Here is a 17,117-nt window from a genome sequence, read left to right as displayed (position 1 = left end):
GGAGTATGGTGTTCAGCACAGCATGGCACGCTAGTCCATGAACTGCAAAACACACTTTATCTTACTGTCACAGGTCTCGTGTGTGCACGTGCAGGAGAGCACAGGAGAAAGGAAAACAGACAGATAGCCATTAGGTAGGTTTACAATAACAGAATAAACCCATCTTTGTATTCCCCTTCTCAGATTTTCAGTGATCAAGTTTCCTACCATCAGATTCTGACTGCCATGCCAACTGCAATTATATGCAAATCTTGCATCAGTGTTTGGCAGGGTATACTTTTTGGGTGTACTCTGCTGTGGTTAATCACTGCGTCTGAAATTCAGTTCTTCCTCTTCTGCCTCCTGCAGGGAGGTGTTACAGAAAGCAATCTTTTATGCACAGAGCTCTCATTAGAAATCTGATGAAACACTAGCAGAGAAAATGTTGCTCTCTGATTGAGTCATTTGCATTGGTTGTAATAGTTATTTATTCACGTTTTATTAAAACGAATAAGTAATGAAATCAATGGCAATGTTATAGGAGCTGAAAAAAAGATGACTAACATAGCTCTTTAGATTCAGAACCTCTTTGTGTGAGGGCACAATGGATTCAAGCGTGCTAAATTATCAAGAGTTGGCAGAGGCACATGAGTATTTCACTTTCCTGCACTGCCAGGACCTCACTACTTATTTGATGGGCAACTCACCCGGAGAGCAGGCAACCAGTATTTCCAGTGCCACCTTCGCTCAAATTCACAGATGAAAGAGTGAGGGATTTGAGTGGGTCATATCTAGCTGATACACACACCTGACCACGTCTACTCTGGAGCCATGCTGGCTTTCTAGCGCAGATGAGAGGGCAGCAACGCTGCTTCAGTGTAACCCTACCTATAGCTGAAACTACAGCCTGGGGCTCTCTGCCAACAAATAGGATCTAATATCCTTTCCTGGAAGCCCTTTTCAGTTCGAAGGATAGAACCCAGACTATCCTTTCCTATGCCTCAATCACATTTGATCAGGAATATACCTTTAAAAAACAAATATCTTTTTTAATAGTACTTGTTTCACAAAAAATTTTGCTCAGAAACAGAAAATAGGTACAGCTCAGCTAGCTGTTTTGAAAGTACTTTAACATCATCACGAAGCAGCAATATGCAGAGACCTGGCAAGAGCACAAGTCTCTCAATTGCCCTTTGTTTTCTTAAGTCTCAAAGAGCTTTTTAATCATATGAAGCTTCTCAAGTACTGAAAATCAAACCCAACAGAATACATGAAGGACACGCGATCATAAAATAACAATTTTTTTTCCCCAGCATCATTTTAATCTCTCTCACGGTGATGTTGCATGTACGCTATCTGGTTTCTATGGTGCTTTCTCGAGGCAGAAGCCATATAGGACAGGAGCATATTAATTGGCCAGTAAGATGTTTCATGTTATGATTTTCTGAACACTGAACTCACGTGTGCCAAAGCACAGCAGCTCAGTAAAACAGCAGCCACGCTAGCATTGTAATGCCTCCCACGCTCAACCTGACAAGTGAGAGATACCTTCCCTCAGCTCACTGTCCCACAGAAGTTTGAAATTATTTATTATGTCAGAACATAAACAGGTATCATGACGGCCCACTCTCCCCCTGGTCTCATGCCAGCTATGTGAAGTCCTTAGTCTCTGCACAGGGAGAGCAGCAGCATCGCAGCCACGCCACGAGCCCAGGGACGCGCTGACAAACGGACCAGCGCTCCTGGGGACACGCTGGCCCGGCGCTGCCGGCTGGGGAGGCACCGCAGGCACTTTCGGGCTGCGGGGATCTCCACAAACAGCAGCACCCACATGCAGGCTGGCCTCTCCCGCGGAGACAGTTTTGTTGCGGTTGCATCAGTGTAAATAGGGAACCATTCTACTGAATGCTGTGCATTTAGTGTCACTCAGCCTCTTCATTTTTTACATTAATGTTACCTGGGGGGTATGGTGGAGATTTGGCAGTAGGAGAGAGTTGTGCTAAATAATTTTCTGCACTTAACTGCAGTGACACATTACACCAGGCTAAAGTGATTTTGCCACTATTCCCACAGGAAGGGTAGAAAAGTTGGGATATTTGTGTGTATTTCAGCCACTCCAGTTTGCAGCACGGCATGTTGGTTTAAGCTGTGGATCTAGGGGGCTTGTGCGGCTACATTACCCTTGAAACTTGAAACAGCCGCACACCCTACCTGACACCACTGCAGAGGAGGTGGTGAACGCTACTGGAAGGATGTGGCAAGCAGCTAGGAGCAGTGATGCTTTAAATGATCATAGCTAGACCTACTCAGGCTTCTCTGCCTTAGGGACTACAGAGACACCTGAAAACTAGTCCACTGCATTTAAACACCTAATTTGAGGCTGTCTGGTTTGAAAACTTGCACCTAAAATAAAAATTTCGTTTAAGTTGGTTTGATTAATTTAACAGTCGAGCACAGGAGGAGTGAACTGAACAGAGCCGCACAGAAGAAAGTGTGTTTGCAAATGTCTATTCACAACTGTTAAACTACAGTCAATCAGAGGCAGGCAAGATCAATCTGTGATGTAAATAGTCTAAATATCCTATGATCTCATTAGTGAGAGTCAAGAAATACATGGCATGAAATACATTGCATAACATTTTCCCAATTAGGCAGCTGAGCCGTTTATCAGGATGTCAGTTAAGGTGATCTTTCCGTCTTCTCCATACATGTGCTCACATATTCATCTGACTCCACACTGGAAACTACATTTGAAGTCGCAGATGAAATAAATAGATAAGTCATAGTGGAAAGGCTGAATGTAAAGTAAATTCCAGCTATACCACAAACTTTGAGTAACTTGGTGAAAATTTTAGAGGACTGATGATTTTTTGCCTTTCTTTTCATGGCTTTTTGCCGCCCTCCTTTCTTCAGGTTTGCACCTTTTGCACTGGCACAAACAACTGTCTCTGCCAAGCAATTCCCATAATTATGTCACTACTAAATCATTCTGCCCCATGAACTCCTGAGGCTGCTGTTCAGTGACTCACTGTAGTATCATGCCTCAAAGTAATTTAACTTCCTCCTATCAAACCTACTAAGAATCTTTGGAGAGGTGAATCAGAAGACATCCTCTCAATTAATTAAGCTTCACAATATTTATTTCCCTCATAGGAAGAGCTTTATTGTCATTCTAATGGGTGAAATGAATGTAAAATGAGTATCAAAGATCAGTGTCAATCATTTGTATGGCAGCAAGTAGCAACCACTGAAACAGGATCCAAAAACCTACTTCTTGACTGTTTGTTGTCATTATTTTTAAAGACCTGTGAGACTATTTTGCAGTGCCACCAAAGAGCCTTTGTGCCACACAACATTGCAAAGACTGTCCTTAGCCCTGTGGGCTTCAGTTATATCCTCATGAGTATTAGACACCCAACTTTGCATTATTTTAGTGGAAGCCATGAACTTCAAGAGGGCTTAGATTTTTAAAGGTCTTTAAAGATCTAAGCCTCCTGAACTAAATAAGAGGGAGACAGAGAGATCTGGAGTAGAGGAAAGCAAATTCCAACAGGAGGAGTTGGAAGCTACCGTGCTGCTAGAAAGCTATGACCTGGTTGCCATTGCAGAAGCCTAGTGGGATGAATCCCATGACTGGAGTGTGGTTATCGATAGCTACAGGCTATTCAGAAGGGACAGGCAGGGAAGGAGGGGCGGAGGTGTTGCCCTCTACATCAAGAAATGGATAGAGTGTGAAGAACTGTCCCTGAAGAATAGCCACGAGCAGGTCGAAAGCTTGTGGGTAAGAATCAGAGACTGAGGCAACAAAGGGAACCTTGTGGTTGGTGTCTACCACAGGCCACCCGATCAAGGAGAGCCTACTGATGAAGCCTTCTTCCTCCAGCTACAAGAGGCTTCATGCTTGCAAGGTCTTGTCCTACTGGGGGACTTCAACCACCCTGACATCTGCTGGAAAAGTAGCACGGCAAGCTGTAGGCAATCCAGGAGACTCCTGGAGTGCATTGAGGATAACTTCTTAACCCAGGTAATAGACACCCCTACCCGAGGGGATGCGATACTGGACCTGATGGTCACCAATGCAAGGGAGCTCATCAGAGACGTCAAGGCTGGAGGCAGCCTAGGCTGCAGTGATCGCGCATTGGTGGCGTTCACAGTCCTGAGGGATATGGGACAGGTGAGGAATATAGTCAGGACCTTAAATTTTAGGAAAGCAAACTTCCAGCTCTTCAAGGAGTTAGTCAGTAGGACCCCCTGGGAAATGGTCCTCGGGGACAAGGGAGCAGAACAGAGCTGGCAGATCTTTAAGGATGCTTTCCATAAAGCACAAGAGCTCTCAGTCCCCAGATGTAGGAAATCAGGCAAGGAAGGGAAGAGACTGGCATGGCTGAATCGAGACATGCTGGTCAAACTAAAGAGCAAGAGGGAACTGCACAGGCAGTGGAAGCAGGGACGGGTAACCTGGGAAGAGTATAGGGACGCTGCCCACTTGTGTAGGGATGGGGTCAGGAAGGCCAGGGTGCAGCTGGAGCTGAACTTGGCAAGGGATGCAAAGAATAACAAGAAGGGCTTCTACAGGTATATCAACCAGAAAAAGAAAGTTAAAGAAAGCGTACCTCCACTGATGAACAAGAATGGTGACCTAGCATCAACAGACGAGGAGAAGGCTGAGGTATTCAACAACTTTTTTGCTTCAGTCTTCTCTGGCAACCACTCTCCTCACCCCTCCTGAGTCAATGGACAACACGTTGGGGACCGGGGGCGTAAAGCCCCTTCCACTGTAAGGGAAGATCAGGTTCGTGACCACCTGAGGAACCTGAACATGTATAAGTCTATGGGACCTGGTGAGATGCATCCCAGAGTCCTGAGGGAATTGGCTGATGTAGTTGCCAAGCCACTCTCCATGATATTTGAAAAGTCATGGCAGTCAGGTGAAATCCCTGGTGACTGGAAGAAGGGAAACATTGTGCCCATCTTTAAAAAGGGTAGAAAGGAGGACCCTGGGAACTACCAACCTGTCAGTCTCACCTCTGTGTCTGGGAAGATCATGGAACAGATCCTCCTAGAAGCTATGCTAGAGCACATGGAGGACAGAGAGGTGATTCAAGACAGCCAGCATGGCTTCACCAAGGGCAAGTCCTGCCTGACCAACCTAGTGGCTTTCTAGGAGGCTTTCCCTTACCACATCAGTGGAGAAGGGAAAAGCAATGGATGTTATCTATCTGGACTTCTGTAAAGCCTTTGACACGATCCCCCACAACTTCCTTCTCTCTAAATGGGAGATATACGAAATTGATGGGTGGACTGTTCAGTGGATAAGGAATTGGTTGGATGATCACATCCAGAGGGTAGCGGTCAATGGCTCAATGTCCAGATGGAGACCAGTGACGAGTGGTGTCCCTCAGGGGTCCGTACTGGGACCAGTACTGTTCAATATTTTCATCAATGACATTGACAGTGAGATTGAGTGCACCCTCAGCAAGTTTGCAGATGACACCAAGCTGAGTGGTGCAGTTGACATGCCAGAAGGATGGGATGGCATTCAGAGGGACCTGGACAAGCTGGAGAAGTGGGCCTGTGTGAAGCTCATGAGGTTCAACAAGGCCAAGTGCAGGGTCCTACACCTGGGTCGGGGCAATCCTCAGTTTCAATACAGACTGGGGGATGATGTGATCGAGAGCAGCTCTGCAGAAAAGGACTTGCAGGTACTGGTGGATGAAAAGCTGGACATGAGCTGACAATGTACGCTCGCAGCCCAGAAGGCCAACCGTATCCCGGGCTGCATCAAAAGAAGCGTGGCCAGCAGGTCGAGGGAGGTGATTCTGCCCTTCTACTCCACTCTGGTGAGACCTCACCTGGAGTACTGCGTCCAGCTCTGGAGCCCTCAGCACAAGGACATGGATCTGTTGGATCGGGTTCAGAGGAGGGCCACGAAAATGATCCGAAGGCTGGAGCACCTCTCCTACAAGGACAGGCTGAGAGAGCTGGGGTTGTTCAGCCTGGAGAAGAGAAGACTTCGGGGAGACCTTATTGTGTCCTTTGAGTACTTAAAGGGGGCTTATAGGAAAGGTGGGGACAGACTTTTTAGCAAGGCCTGTTGTGACAGGACAAGGAGTAATGGTTTTAAACTAAGGGAGGGCAGATCTAGACTGGATTTAAGAAAGAAATTTTTTACCATGAGGGTGGTGAGGCACTGGAACAAGTTGCCCAGAGAGGTAGTGGAGACCCCATCCCTGGAAACATTCAAGGTCAGGTTGGATGGGGCTCTGAGCAACCTGATCTAGTTGAAGATGTCCCTGCTCTTGCAGGGGGGTTGGACTAGATGACCTGTAAAGGTCCCTTCCAATCCAAAGCATTCTATGATTCTATGATGCTATGAAATATGGCAATTATTTTTTCCAATAAAGAAGTCACATACAGACACTAAAGGTGAGATGTTCAAAAGTGGTCGGCACTGATTTAAACATTTGATAAAGTGATGTCAGAAGTACCATTTTGTCTCAATGGCCCCCGAATTAGATTAGCACGGGGAATGTTTTAAAAGTGAGTTACATTCTTGTGAAATAGTCTGTGGCAGAAATATGAACCAAACCTAGAGCTCGGAGGAGTGAAAAGATCAGTAGACTGGTAAAGACCTTTTACCAAGGTTCATCGTGTTTTTTTTCTTTTGGTTGTTTTCAATCTATCCCTAAAGTTTTGCTTTTTCATTTCTCAATTTGAAGTGTACTAACTTCAGTAGTGAAAGGAAAATATCTTTAAATGGTTTATGGAATAATTACGAGGTTGTTTGGTACTCTCAAAATTTCCTGGGACTTTTGAAAGGAAAGTTTGCAATCATTTTTTAATTTTGTTTCCATCAGGTAGTTTTGCTTCTTCAACCAATATATTCCCCTTTTATTTAAAACAAATCTTCATAGTGTTGAACAGCTTCACAAAACTGTACATTTTTAACTGGAATATTCTTTGTAAGGGATGCATTTTGCAGATCTTTGCATGAAAAAGTCCCAAGTGTGAATCACAAGTGATTGGTGCATCCTCCTCTTGCAAAGCATAAGAGAGGTGCTGTCCTGGTTTCAGCTGAGATAGATAGAGTTAATTTTCTTTATAGTGGCTGGTATGGGGCTATGTTTTGGATTTGTGCTGAGAACAGTGTTGATAATACAGAGATGTTTTAGTTGTTGCTGCACCAGTCAAGGACTTTTCAGCTTCCCATGCTCTGCCAGGTGCAGAAGAAGCTGGGAGGGGACACAGCCAGGAGAGTTGATCCAAACTGACCCAAGGGCTATTCCATACCATAGGACGTCATGCTCAGTATATAAAGCTGGGGAAGAAGAAGGAAAGGGGGACATTTGGAGTGATGGCGTTTGTCTTCCCAAGTGACCATTACATGTGATGGAGCCCTGCTTTCCTGGAGATGGCTGAACACCTGCCTGACCATGGGGAGTAGTGAATGAATTCCTTGCTTTGCTTCGCTTGCGTGCGTGGCTTTTGCTTTACCTATTAAACCGTTTTTATCTCAACCCTCGAGTTTTCTTGCTTTTGCTCTTCCGATTCTCTCCCCCATCCCACCGGGGGGGAAGTGAGCGAGCAGCTGCGTGGTGCTTAGCTGCCAGCTGGGGCTAAACCACAACAGTCATCATGGTGGGCTGAACAGAGAACACAAAGTTATTAACATCTGTCTCGTTTAACCTTCTGTTAATAAGCTCTGCAATTCTCCTTGTGCTAGAGACACAGTAAAGCCCATTAAACATATTCGACTACAAATACCTCGGAGTTTTATCAGTTGGAGACCATTTTTTGTATAAATAAAGCTCCTGTAGGAAAATTTATGACTGCTATTCAGCTTCTTCATGTTCTGCATTACTGACAGAAAACCAGAGTGTATCCATTGCAATTGTTGCGTGTCATCTATAAGCAATAGCTTATCCAATGAGAAAGTCATTGCAATATTAATATTTGTGGTTCTGCAGAGATACTTTGATTCATTATGTAATTTACTTCAAATGCAGCACCTGTTTTAAACATGGCTAGAATTTTGTAAATATCATTGCCACTGTTACATAATTGTGTGTGATTTAATTTCTATGCATGACCACAAACAACCAACAGTGGAGATTACGCTTTCAGTTCCACTGACATCTTTGTTGCATGATAGTAGCCTAAAGTCTTCTTTCAGGCCTTTCATGATTCAATTTAAAATTCTTAGTGCTATTCACCATCATGGTTTTCCATACCATCACTAATATTCTGTTAGAAAACAAAACAAACTTGTTACAGTGTCCTCCCTTGGACTTTTGGACCTGATTTTCATCAGGTCAGATAAAACCTGGAATCTCTTAAAATCTATCCATAAAAGATATCTAGGAGTTAAACACTCCAGAAGCCAAAATACTCACAAAAGAATCACTGTGTAACTTCATCACAGACAGATTCATCTCGATTTGAAAATCTAGCATAATAATGAACTGGTCATCAAAATACTGCGAGGATCAGCAATATCACCGAAAAGCACCAGAGCTGTATTTTGATAATGCACCCATGATAAGATTGGGAATGTACAAGAGCGGATACAAAATTAACCTCACCTCTGGAATAAAAGATCCTGAAGAAATGTGAAGCACTCACTGAAGACTGGGGTATTGGGTTAGCTGTTGGCACTTTCCTCATAGCTAAACTGGCCCCTTGCTGACCACCTACATTCCCACCTCATCCCATAGCCCACCTCTGTCCTTTTTGTGGGTGAATTGCACTCGCTCTGTACAATGACACACCTGACCACATAAGAACAACTTTGCCTTTGAGAAGTACCTCCACCCTGCCTCCCCACAAGGTCTGACACTGTCACTATGCCAGAGAAGCAAAGGATGGCTCACCACCCTGCTTCATGCCAGGCTCATGCTGAGCCACATCTCTGCTGTCGCTGAGGGCCACACTGGGCAGAGCACTCAAGCCTGCAGGCTGAACAGTATGGACTGACTTGAGTCAATGCTGCTCTTGGCTTGGACCTTCTAGGGCACTTCTGCTTACTCAGGTCTCCTTGGGATCCTGTGCAGTGCCTGTAATCTCAAGAACAGTTTTTCTGTAGCTCTCTGTTCAAAATGTTCAAAATAATGAGCAATGCCATCACAGTCCAGGCAGAGCATTTTTTATAGCATGATGCTACGACTTGCCATGATGAGTCCATACTTTCCATGTGGAGGGATCCCACAGCAAACTATCCCACCAGCAAAGATTAAGAGCAGAACCAGAAACTTTGAAGTAAACAAAGAGCAAGTCAAACTGACATTGCAGACACCTGGGATGAGCCAAGCGATTCCTTGGCACAAAACCACAAGTTTAGCTACCAAAGTCCCCACAGGAAAGCACTATGGTTGGTGCCACATGGGCATGAGCCAGTCTGCACTATTAAACCCAAGGGAGACAGGGAACTTTCTAATGCAGGGAACAAACCTAGTACTCACATAGCCAGACTGGTCATTCCCTTTTCCTTTAGCTTCACGTCTCACTTAATTTTCCGCTCAGAGCTTCATAAGATCTTTTGTTATGAACTACTGTAAAACTACACAACATTCGTATGTATGCATGATCCCGTACAGTAGGCTAAAATTACTCCACCTGACTGCTGAGGAAATGGTGTGGTACGCACTGACATCAGGAACCTGTAGAAAGAGTGTCTTTTCATTTCAAGCTTGGATACATCTGTCGGTGATCCACAGATGAAGGGATAGCTGCACCACTCATCCTAAGAAAGCATTTACACAGAGATTCAGGGAGCCTTTTTAAGAGGTGTGAGCATCCACTGTTCAGCTTTAAGGCACTCAACATTCAAAAGTTTATATTGAGAAGATTAGTGGAAGTTCATAACATCTGTCCTTTAGACATCTAATTTAGATATCTATGTCAGCAGTTAAAACTCCCTAGAGATGCAACGGAGAAGAGCTGCCTCCTAACCTAATATAGTTGAAGTAGCAGTACTAAGTCAGGTCGGGATTTTATGTAGCAGAATATCCTCTTCCAACTTGTGGTCATTATTTTATTAAGGATGGTCATGAGTATGACTGAACACAGACATCCCAGATCCTAGCACAGACCCTCATGGACCTACATTGCTGTTCCTGCTCCAACATGGAAGCTGACCATACCCCCTGCCCCCCAGTTTCTACCTTTCAGCTTACTATTTATCTGTGCCTTCCCTTGTATACCTAGACTGTTTATCTAGTGTACTTAAAAGCCTTTGGTGAAGGAACTTTGCCAAAAGTCTTTCAGAAATCCAGGTAGTCCATATCAAATGGTCTCTCACAGCTAACATGTTTTGGCAAACCACTTCAAAGAACAAATAGGTTAGTGAGGTAGGACTTCCCTTTACACTGGCTACTATTAAGTCTTTCCAAACACATCATATTTATCTGTGTGTTCACTATTTCCATTTTTTCTTACCACTCCTACCAGTTTCCCTACTATGGACATTATTCTCACATGCCCATAGCTCCCCAGGACCTCATCTGGAATGCATTTTAAAGTCTGGTGTCACATTTACCAGTTATCAAAGCAGTGTAAAGCAAGGGGTTACACACCAATGTTAATCATTCAGACATTTCACCCCTGAGTTCCTCTAAAACTCTTAAATTAATACCATCTGCTCCTAGTGCTGTGTTACTGTTCATTTACTGCTCTATAATTTTTTAAGCCAGTTCAATTTTGGGCTGATCTTCTGATGAGCCCCTCACAAAGAAAAGCTCCAAGATGGGAATCTCCCTGGCTCCTTCTACTCTGAAAATACTTTATTTACTTGTTCTGCAACAGCTTTATCTTACCTAAGTGATCCTTTGATACCTGTATCATCTATTGGCCCTACAAACTCTCTGGCAGGCTTCCTGTTCCTGATGCATTTGAAGAAAGATTTATTACTTCTATTAGCTGTTCCTCAAGCTCTTTTTTGGACAGTTAAGTTGTATTTATGCATTTAACCTGCCAACGCTTACGATCCTTTTCATTTTCTTCATTTGGATAGCACTTCAGCCTTTTGACGGATTACGTTTAACATGGGGTAAGTTTTCTCTCCCTGCTCTACAAAACTTGGCTTCCTTTTGCCCTCAGTCCTTTCTTAGTAGGTGGTAACCTTGGCCCTGTGCATTCAATATGGGTCTACAAGAAGCCTCCATGCAGCCTGAAAAAATTTAAATTTAAAAAGCTTAGGTGCTTTGGAAGCCCCACTAACATATGGATTTAACCTAACTTCTAATTTCCAATGTCTAAAGTTTGACAGCATCAACTTTCCCTTAAAACATAAGGAAGAAGTACCAACCAAATCCTTTAAGAGAACAGCTATAACAAACTGTGACAGGATTTACAATTGAAAGACTTGGATGATCTTAACCACATATTTATGAAATCTGTATTACTTAATTAATGAATGAATAAGTATTACGGTGGTAGAATGCACCCGTAAGAATAAACACTTGAGGATCAGCTCTCAGAAACACTAGGCACACTTCGTGAATTACTTTTGCTCAACTTTTACTGTCTTCTTCTGAAGGCATGAAACAGATAGGGTCCCTTTTCCTCTGCTACAGATGTTCTTTGATGCGGACAAGCCAAGGATCCAGCAACCTAAATGCACTTCTTGAAAGAGTAAGATTTGATTCCCTGCCATTAAAGGTAGTGAGTTAGCCCCTGGAATGAAGTATTACAATATGGTAGCTAGGATTGCATTATGCTTCAAACTTGCAACAGCAGATTCATTCAAGAACAGAGCCAGTCATAATCTTTGAATTTCTTGTCTTTGAAGATGCTGATCAATGGAACTTTTTTCCTAACAAACAGCTTTGAGATTTTATTAATACAGGTCATTGAAAAGTTTACTATCCTACTAACTACAGAGAAGGGAAATTCCTTCTAGCTGTACATCTGCAAGTATATAGGACCCCTGAGGCAGCTCCCAAAAGACCAGACCTCCTTTTATTTTTCAGAGCAAAGTACCTTTTTCTTCCAGTGATCTGTGAAACCAAGAAATCCTGCTTTCTTGTCCTTGAACACTGAATTAAGAAGGACAAGTCAAATTTCATGACCATGGCAAAATGCCAGCTAACATCTCAGGACCCTGCAGACTATGAAGCAAAGAGCTGCAATAAGAATCTTGCCAGAAAATACTTTTTCAGCTAATTTGTAAAAAGGACAAGCGCTTCATCTCTTTGACATTCTTCTAATACTTGAAAGAGCAGTGTACACTTCTTAATGCAGCTGCTTTCTTTTATAGGCATCTCTTATATTTGCCTGGAGGCATGTTAATCTGACACAGCAGCAAGCTGCTGATGGGTGTCTGCCATCACTAAGCACAACTAATATAATCCCGGAGCAACATGCCGATACTCCAGTTCTTCTAAATGGTACTTGGCGGGGGGGGGGTGTGCACAAGGACAAGTGCCATATTTTAGCATAGTTCAGCAGCAAAAAACTACGTGACTGAGCCCAGTGTTTGCAAAAACAGGGATTCACTGCTTGGAGTCATTCAGGCTCTGCAGATGTCATCCACGCTTAATGCAGCATGTACTATTGATTTTGTTTGACCCCTGCAACATCTTCCACTGTTTCAGTTAAAGTTACTGGCTCACAGTCCTGCAAACGACCGTGGCATGAGGACATCTGCAACAGGACCAGAGCAACCCTCATCTTTTAACAGACAAAAGTCATACAGGAGAATGCAGGACTTGCCATGGTGCTGGGCAAGTGGCAGATGTCCACAGACCTGATCTGCTGCATTCGGGACGGCACTTTCTAGCTAAGGAAGGAGTAGGCTTTAAATAAAACTGCAGAGGAGGGTAGGATAGGAAGACCAGCCAAGCAGGACACGATGCTTGCACAGATCAGCGAGCGCAGAAATCCCCTAACCTCGCTTCCCCTACTCCTTCGTACGGGAGGCGCCGAAGCAGCGTCCCCCTGAAACCTGGTCCCCTTCCAAGTGCTGGGGGGGCAGAGGTCCTGGGAAAGCCAAGGACTGTCTAAACGACTTTGTTACATTATCATGCCCTGAAGACCGTAGCCCGCTCTCCGAGCAGGTCACTTTAATTTGCCTCAGGCATGAGGCTCCAGCAAAGGCATCTGAGAACTCACGAGAGCTAAGGAATAACTGGCCCCTTGCTGCTCCTGTACTCCTCAGCTTTCTACCTTCTGAGAGGGTGAAGTACCAGGGACGCAGGTTATAGGGATGACTCTTCTGCCTGGGACCTCGTTTCACAAATGAAACTAATTCCCTCCATTAAAAAAAAGAAAAAAAATCTCCGAATTACACGAAGCTGACCACAGAAACAGGGAATGTACAAATCCATGTAACCTATACAGCATAAAAGAAAGAACATACAGAAATCCTGACCAGTCTGCAAACACTATTTTTAAGAAATTATGTTTGCAAGGAATAACTTGGCTCCTTCTAACAGCACACAGCAATTCACAGTCTGGGAGTGGTAGTGTGGTCCTAGCTTGATCAAAGTTTGTGTGCTTTTGCCAGGACTCTTCCTTTGAAAAGAAACTATATAAATAATTTTATGTGCTAAGAAGCGTATCTGAAGTGTTAATGAAAGTCAGATAAATCGGCAGGGTGCACGAAAATGCAAGTGCACGTAAGCAGACACTGAGCAGCACAGTAAAGAAATCAACATGGCACCACAGCAGTTTCTGCGGAGATTTAGAAGGTTTCATGTGCTTGCTTCAGCTTTCTTCCCCAAATATGCACATTTTTTTGTAGGATGATTAACTAAATAAATCCCAGAATTTGCAGCTCACTTGACCCCTATGCCCAAACGAACTTCCTCAGACTGCAATTTTAAGGTCAGTTTAATATCATGACAACACTTTCCAGAGCTTAAGTAGTTTCATTTTATTTATTTTAAGGAAATTAGGAGAAAACGAAACAGTATTTTCAACGGGTAGCATAGCCTGGAATTTCCACATTTAAGACAATCTGCCAATGATGCACCTGAGTTAACTTCCTCTTGCCTTTGATGTTCTTTATTTCTCACACAAGTTTCTTCTTAGTTATAGGAAAGCTAGTTAGAAAAGATTCTAGAGTCTCTTTTATCATAGACCAGAAAAAGAAAGTTAAAAGCAGAGCACTATGTTTTCTAAACCACCTGCAAGCTCATGAAAAAGGCTCAGACTTAAAAGAAAAAACTTGCGGAGGTCCTTAACCAAAACAGGTTGAGTATCTATTGAAAAACCACAAGAAAAATTCCCCTCTTATGTGGGAAGATTATTCAGAAGGGCTAAATATTAGTGGAGTTTTGTGGGGTTTATTACAAATATCAAAGAGGAGCTTGCTACATAAAAAAAAATAAATGAAGATGACTCAGTGAGAAGCAAAACTTTGCAGGATGTTATTCATTTGTGAAGCTTGATCACATTTTTAATTTTTCACTAGTGTTTTACTATGCATGCAAACATTTCACAAGAAAAACAGTAGCACAATAGCTTCATATCAGAAGTATTTTTTACATTGAAGATCTTCCAAAGTATGTATTAATTTGCCCAAAAAGTAGCCCCCTACACACACTGTATTCAAAACCTTAAATTGCAGCGGATAAGTTCTAATCACAGATGTATCCGCAAATTATTTGCCCCATCAAAAATGTTTTGGCTTGACCCACTTGGAAAGGCTGCATTTTAAAACAGAAGCAGTATTCCCAGAAATATGCAACTGACCCTTGCAGTCAAAACTGTTGCGTGTTTTATCGGATCCTGGATAAGCACAGCAAATCACAAAGTACAGTCAGCTTGCTAAGCACTGTTTTACCTGTTCGGGCATGTAACAGAATCAATAGGTAGAGAGAGGAGAATGCAGTGGTTTGTTTTTGTTTCATCCCGCAATATTGTTTAACAAAAGCACATCTGAGATAAAGGTTACCCTGTACAGAGGGCGTGACAGTGATTTATTCTCCAGGTAATGCTCGGATAACCTGTGCGGACACCGCTAAGCTTTCTCGCTGTCTGCTGCACCCCGCTCCCCTAAAAATAATGCCATTTTCTCTGGATTGAAATTCCAGCCTTCTGTAGGTTTTGAATCAGTCCCACAACAAAAGAAATTAGCTACGTATTTCCCACTGGTGCTAACACCGATGCAGCTCTTCTGACATCGACCAAGACACAAGCCATTGTTCGGGCAGGCGCTCGGCTTTTTGCAATGCCACATCAATTAGATCTGCCACTTGCATCCTCCAAGCTCCAGCTTCCAGCTGGTTCTCTTTTGTCTCATATAAGCAGCAAGCTGCTTCTTTGATATTTGCAGTAACCTCCTCCTTCTCATCTTTGTAAACTTGCCAGCTCTCTGAGTGATTTTCCTGGATGAGAGGGAAATAGATGTATTGTGGTGGTTTTTCAACACACATTGCCCAATAGATTGGCTTTGAGCAATAGCGCTCCTCCCCTCCCTCACAAATGCTGGCAATCTATGTACAGAGCAGCTCCTGAAATTAACACTTAAATGAAATTAAGCTGACAACCAAGGGGGCAACCTCGGGAAATACTTAGCTTACTTCATATTGTTCCTGGATAGTTTGATTCCAATCTTTTCTGGTTTTTGATGACTCAGGAATAACTTTTACTTATTTGTATATTTAAAACTGTTATGTAAGAAGATAATCAGACCAAAGATGATAATAAAGAAGGGGAGGGGGAAATTACAAGGAGGTAAAGAGAAAAATTGTTAAGGAAGTAAAAAAAGCTAAGTGGAAACTACAAGGCTTTTTTTTTTTCCCTTAAAAGATGCTCTAAGGTGTGAAGTTCCCATACAGTTTTGTGAACAAAAATTTTCATCTAATTTTGTCACCCTTGAGACAATCTGTCTGATTGCATTACTACACATTTGTGCAACGCTAGCGAAAAGTTAGCTGCAGCAAGGTAGCTAATTCAGTTCTCAGCAGAGCAAAGGACAGGAGAATTTTAGGCAATTCAGATGCAAAGCAACTCCACCTGCTGAAGACTTACAGGCTGCAAGGTGCAAAACGACACTGGCTTCTGCCATTGCCCGCCACCAGTCTTGGAGCAAGCCCCGGCTTCAGAGGAAGGAAGCTGCTGCTACTGCAAGTGTGCTGGGTACTGTTCTTCTCATGGAATATCTTGTGCAACATCTACAGCCGCTGTCTCACATACCTGGGGTGAAAACCCTGACAGTCCTGAAAATACAAACCCCAGCATTTGCATTGCTGCTCCCAGGGAGGATGCTAGGGTGCCAGGGTGAGCAGGGGCTGCCCAGGGGTGCTGCCTCCAACAGGTCCTCCCTTCCCAGGGGCAGACCCTCATCCTCAAAGGATTTGCCGTGACCCGAGCCCATCTGCAGCCAGGGCCTGGCTGTGGTCCCAGCTGCTTTCCACCACCCAACCACTTCTAAGGGAGCAGAAGGGATGTTGTAGCATACTGCTTTTAAACAATTTTGGCAATGAGAAAGCTTTTCACATGCCCTTAATCTACCAGTCAAGGCCACCACACAACCCAGCTCTAAGGGCTATTTTTCTTCATCTTATCCCCAAAACTGTGTAACGGTGTGTGGGTGGGAGGACAATGTTCAGTGTCTTGGCTGCTTGCAGTGATATACATCAGGCCTGTCCTTGGTCTGCCAAATTTAAGACATAACAGGGCTGGAAGGTGGCACACGGACCTCAAACTAGCAGCTGAACAAACTTCACAGCCGTAAATTATGAAAACACCCAAAGAGAAAGGTCGGGAGGAAGTGCTTCCTCATCACGGCCAAGTGACAGATTCCCACTCCCGGGGCGAGCGCTGCCCATATGAGCTGCACTGGCCGGGCAGTTAAGGAAAAGCAGCTGGGGAGAGAGAGAGGATGTGGTTACTGCTTGAGGGACTTAGAATTCAAACAAGGCCTTTTTCTCTTTTTTTTTTTACCTTTTTTTCATGTTTCCTTCAAAGCCTTTTCCAGACCATAAAATCTGTCCTCTAAGTGGGTCCTGTGTGCTGCCATCTCTTCTGGCAGGAACTGCTACCTCTTAAACTTACCTTTTCGTCTTCAGTTTTTCTCCCAGATGATGCTTTTTTTTCTTTTTTCTATATTTGCCACATATCCTGTTTGAGTTTTTACTATCACAGCACCTGGAGCAGAGGTTTTCAGGGCCTTATCATGCTCTCCCCCTTGCCTT

The sequence above is a fragment of the Mycteria americana genome, chromosome Z (genome assembly GCF_035582795.1).
Source record: "Mycteria americana isolate JAX WOST 10 ecotype Jacksonville Zoo and Gardens chromosome Z, USCA_MyAme_1.0, whole genome shotgun sequence".
Classification (NCBI taxonomy): Eukaryota; Metazoa; Chordata; class Aves; order Ciconiiformes; family Ciconiidae; genus Mycteria; species Mycteria americana.
This window is presented reverse-complemented; position numbering follows the sequence as displayed.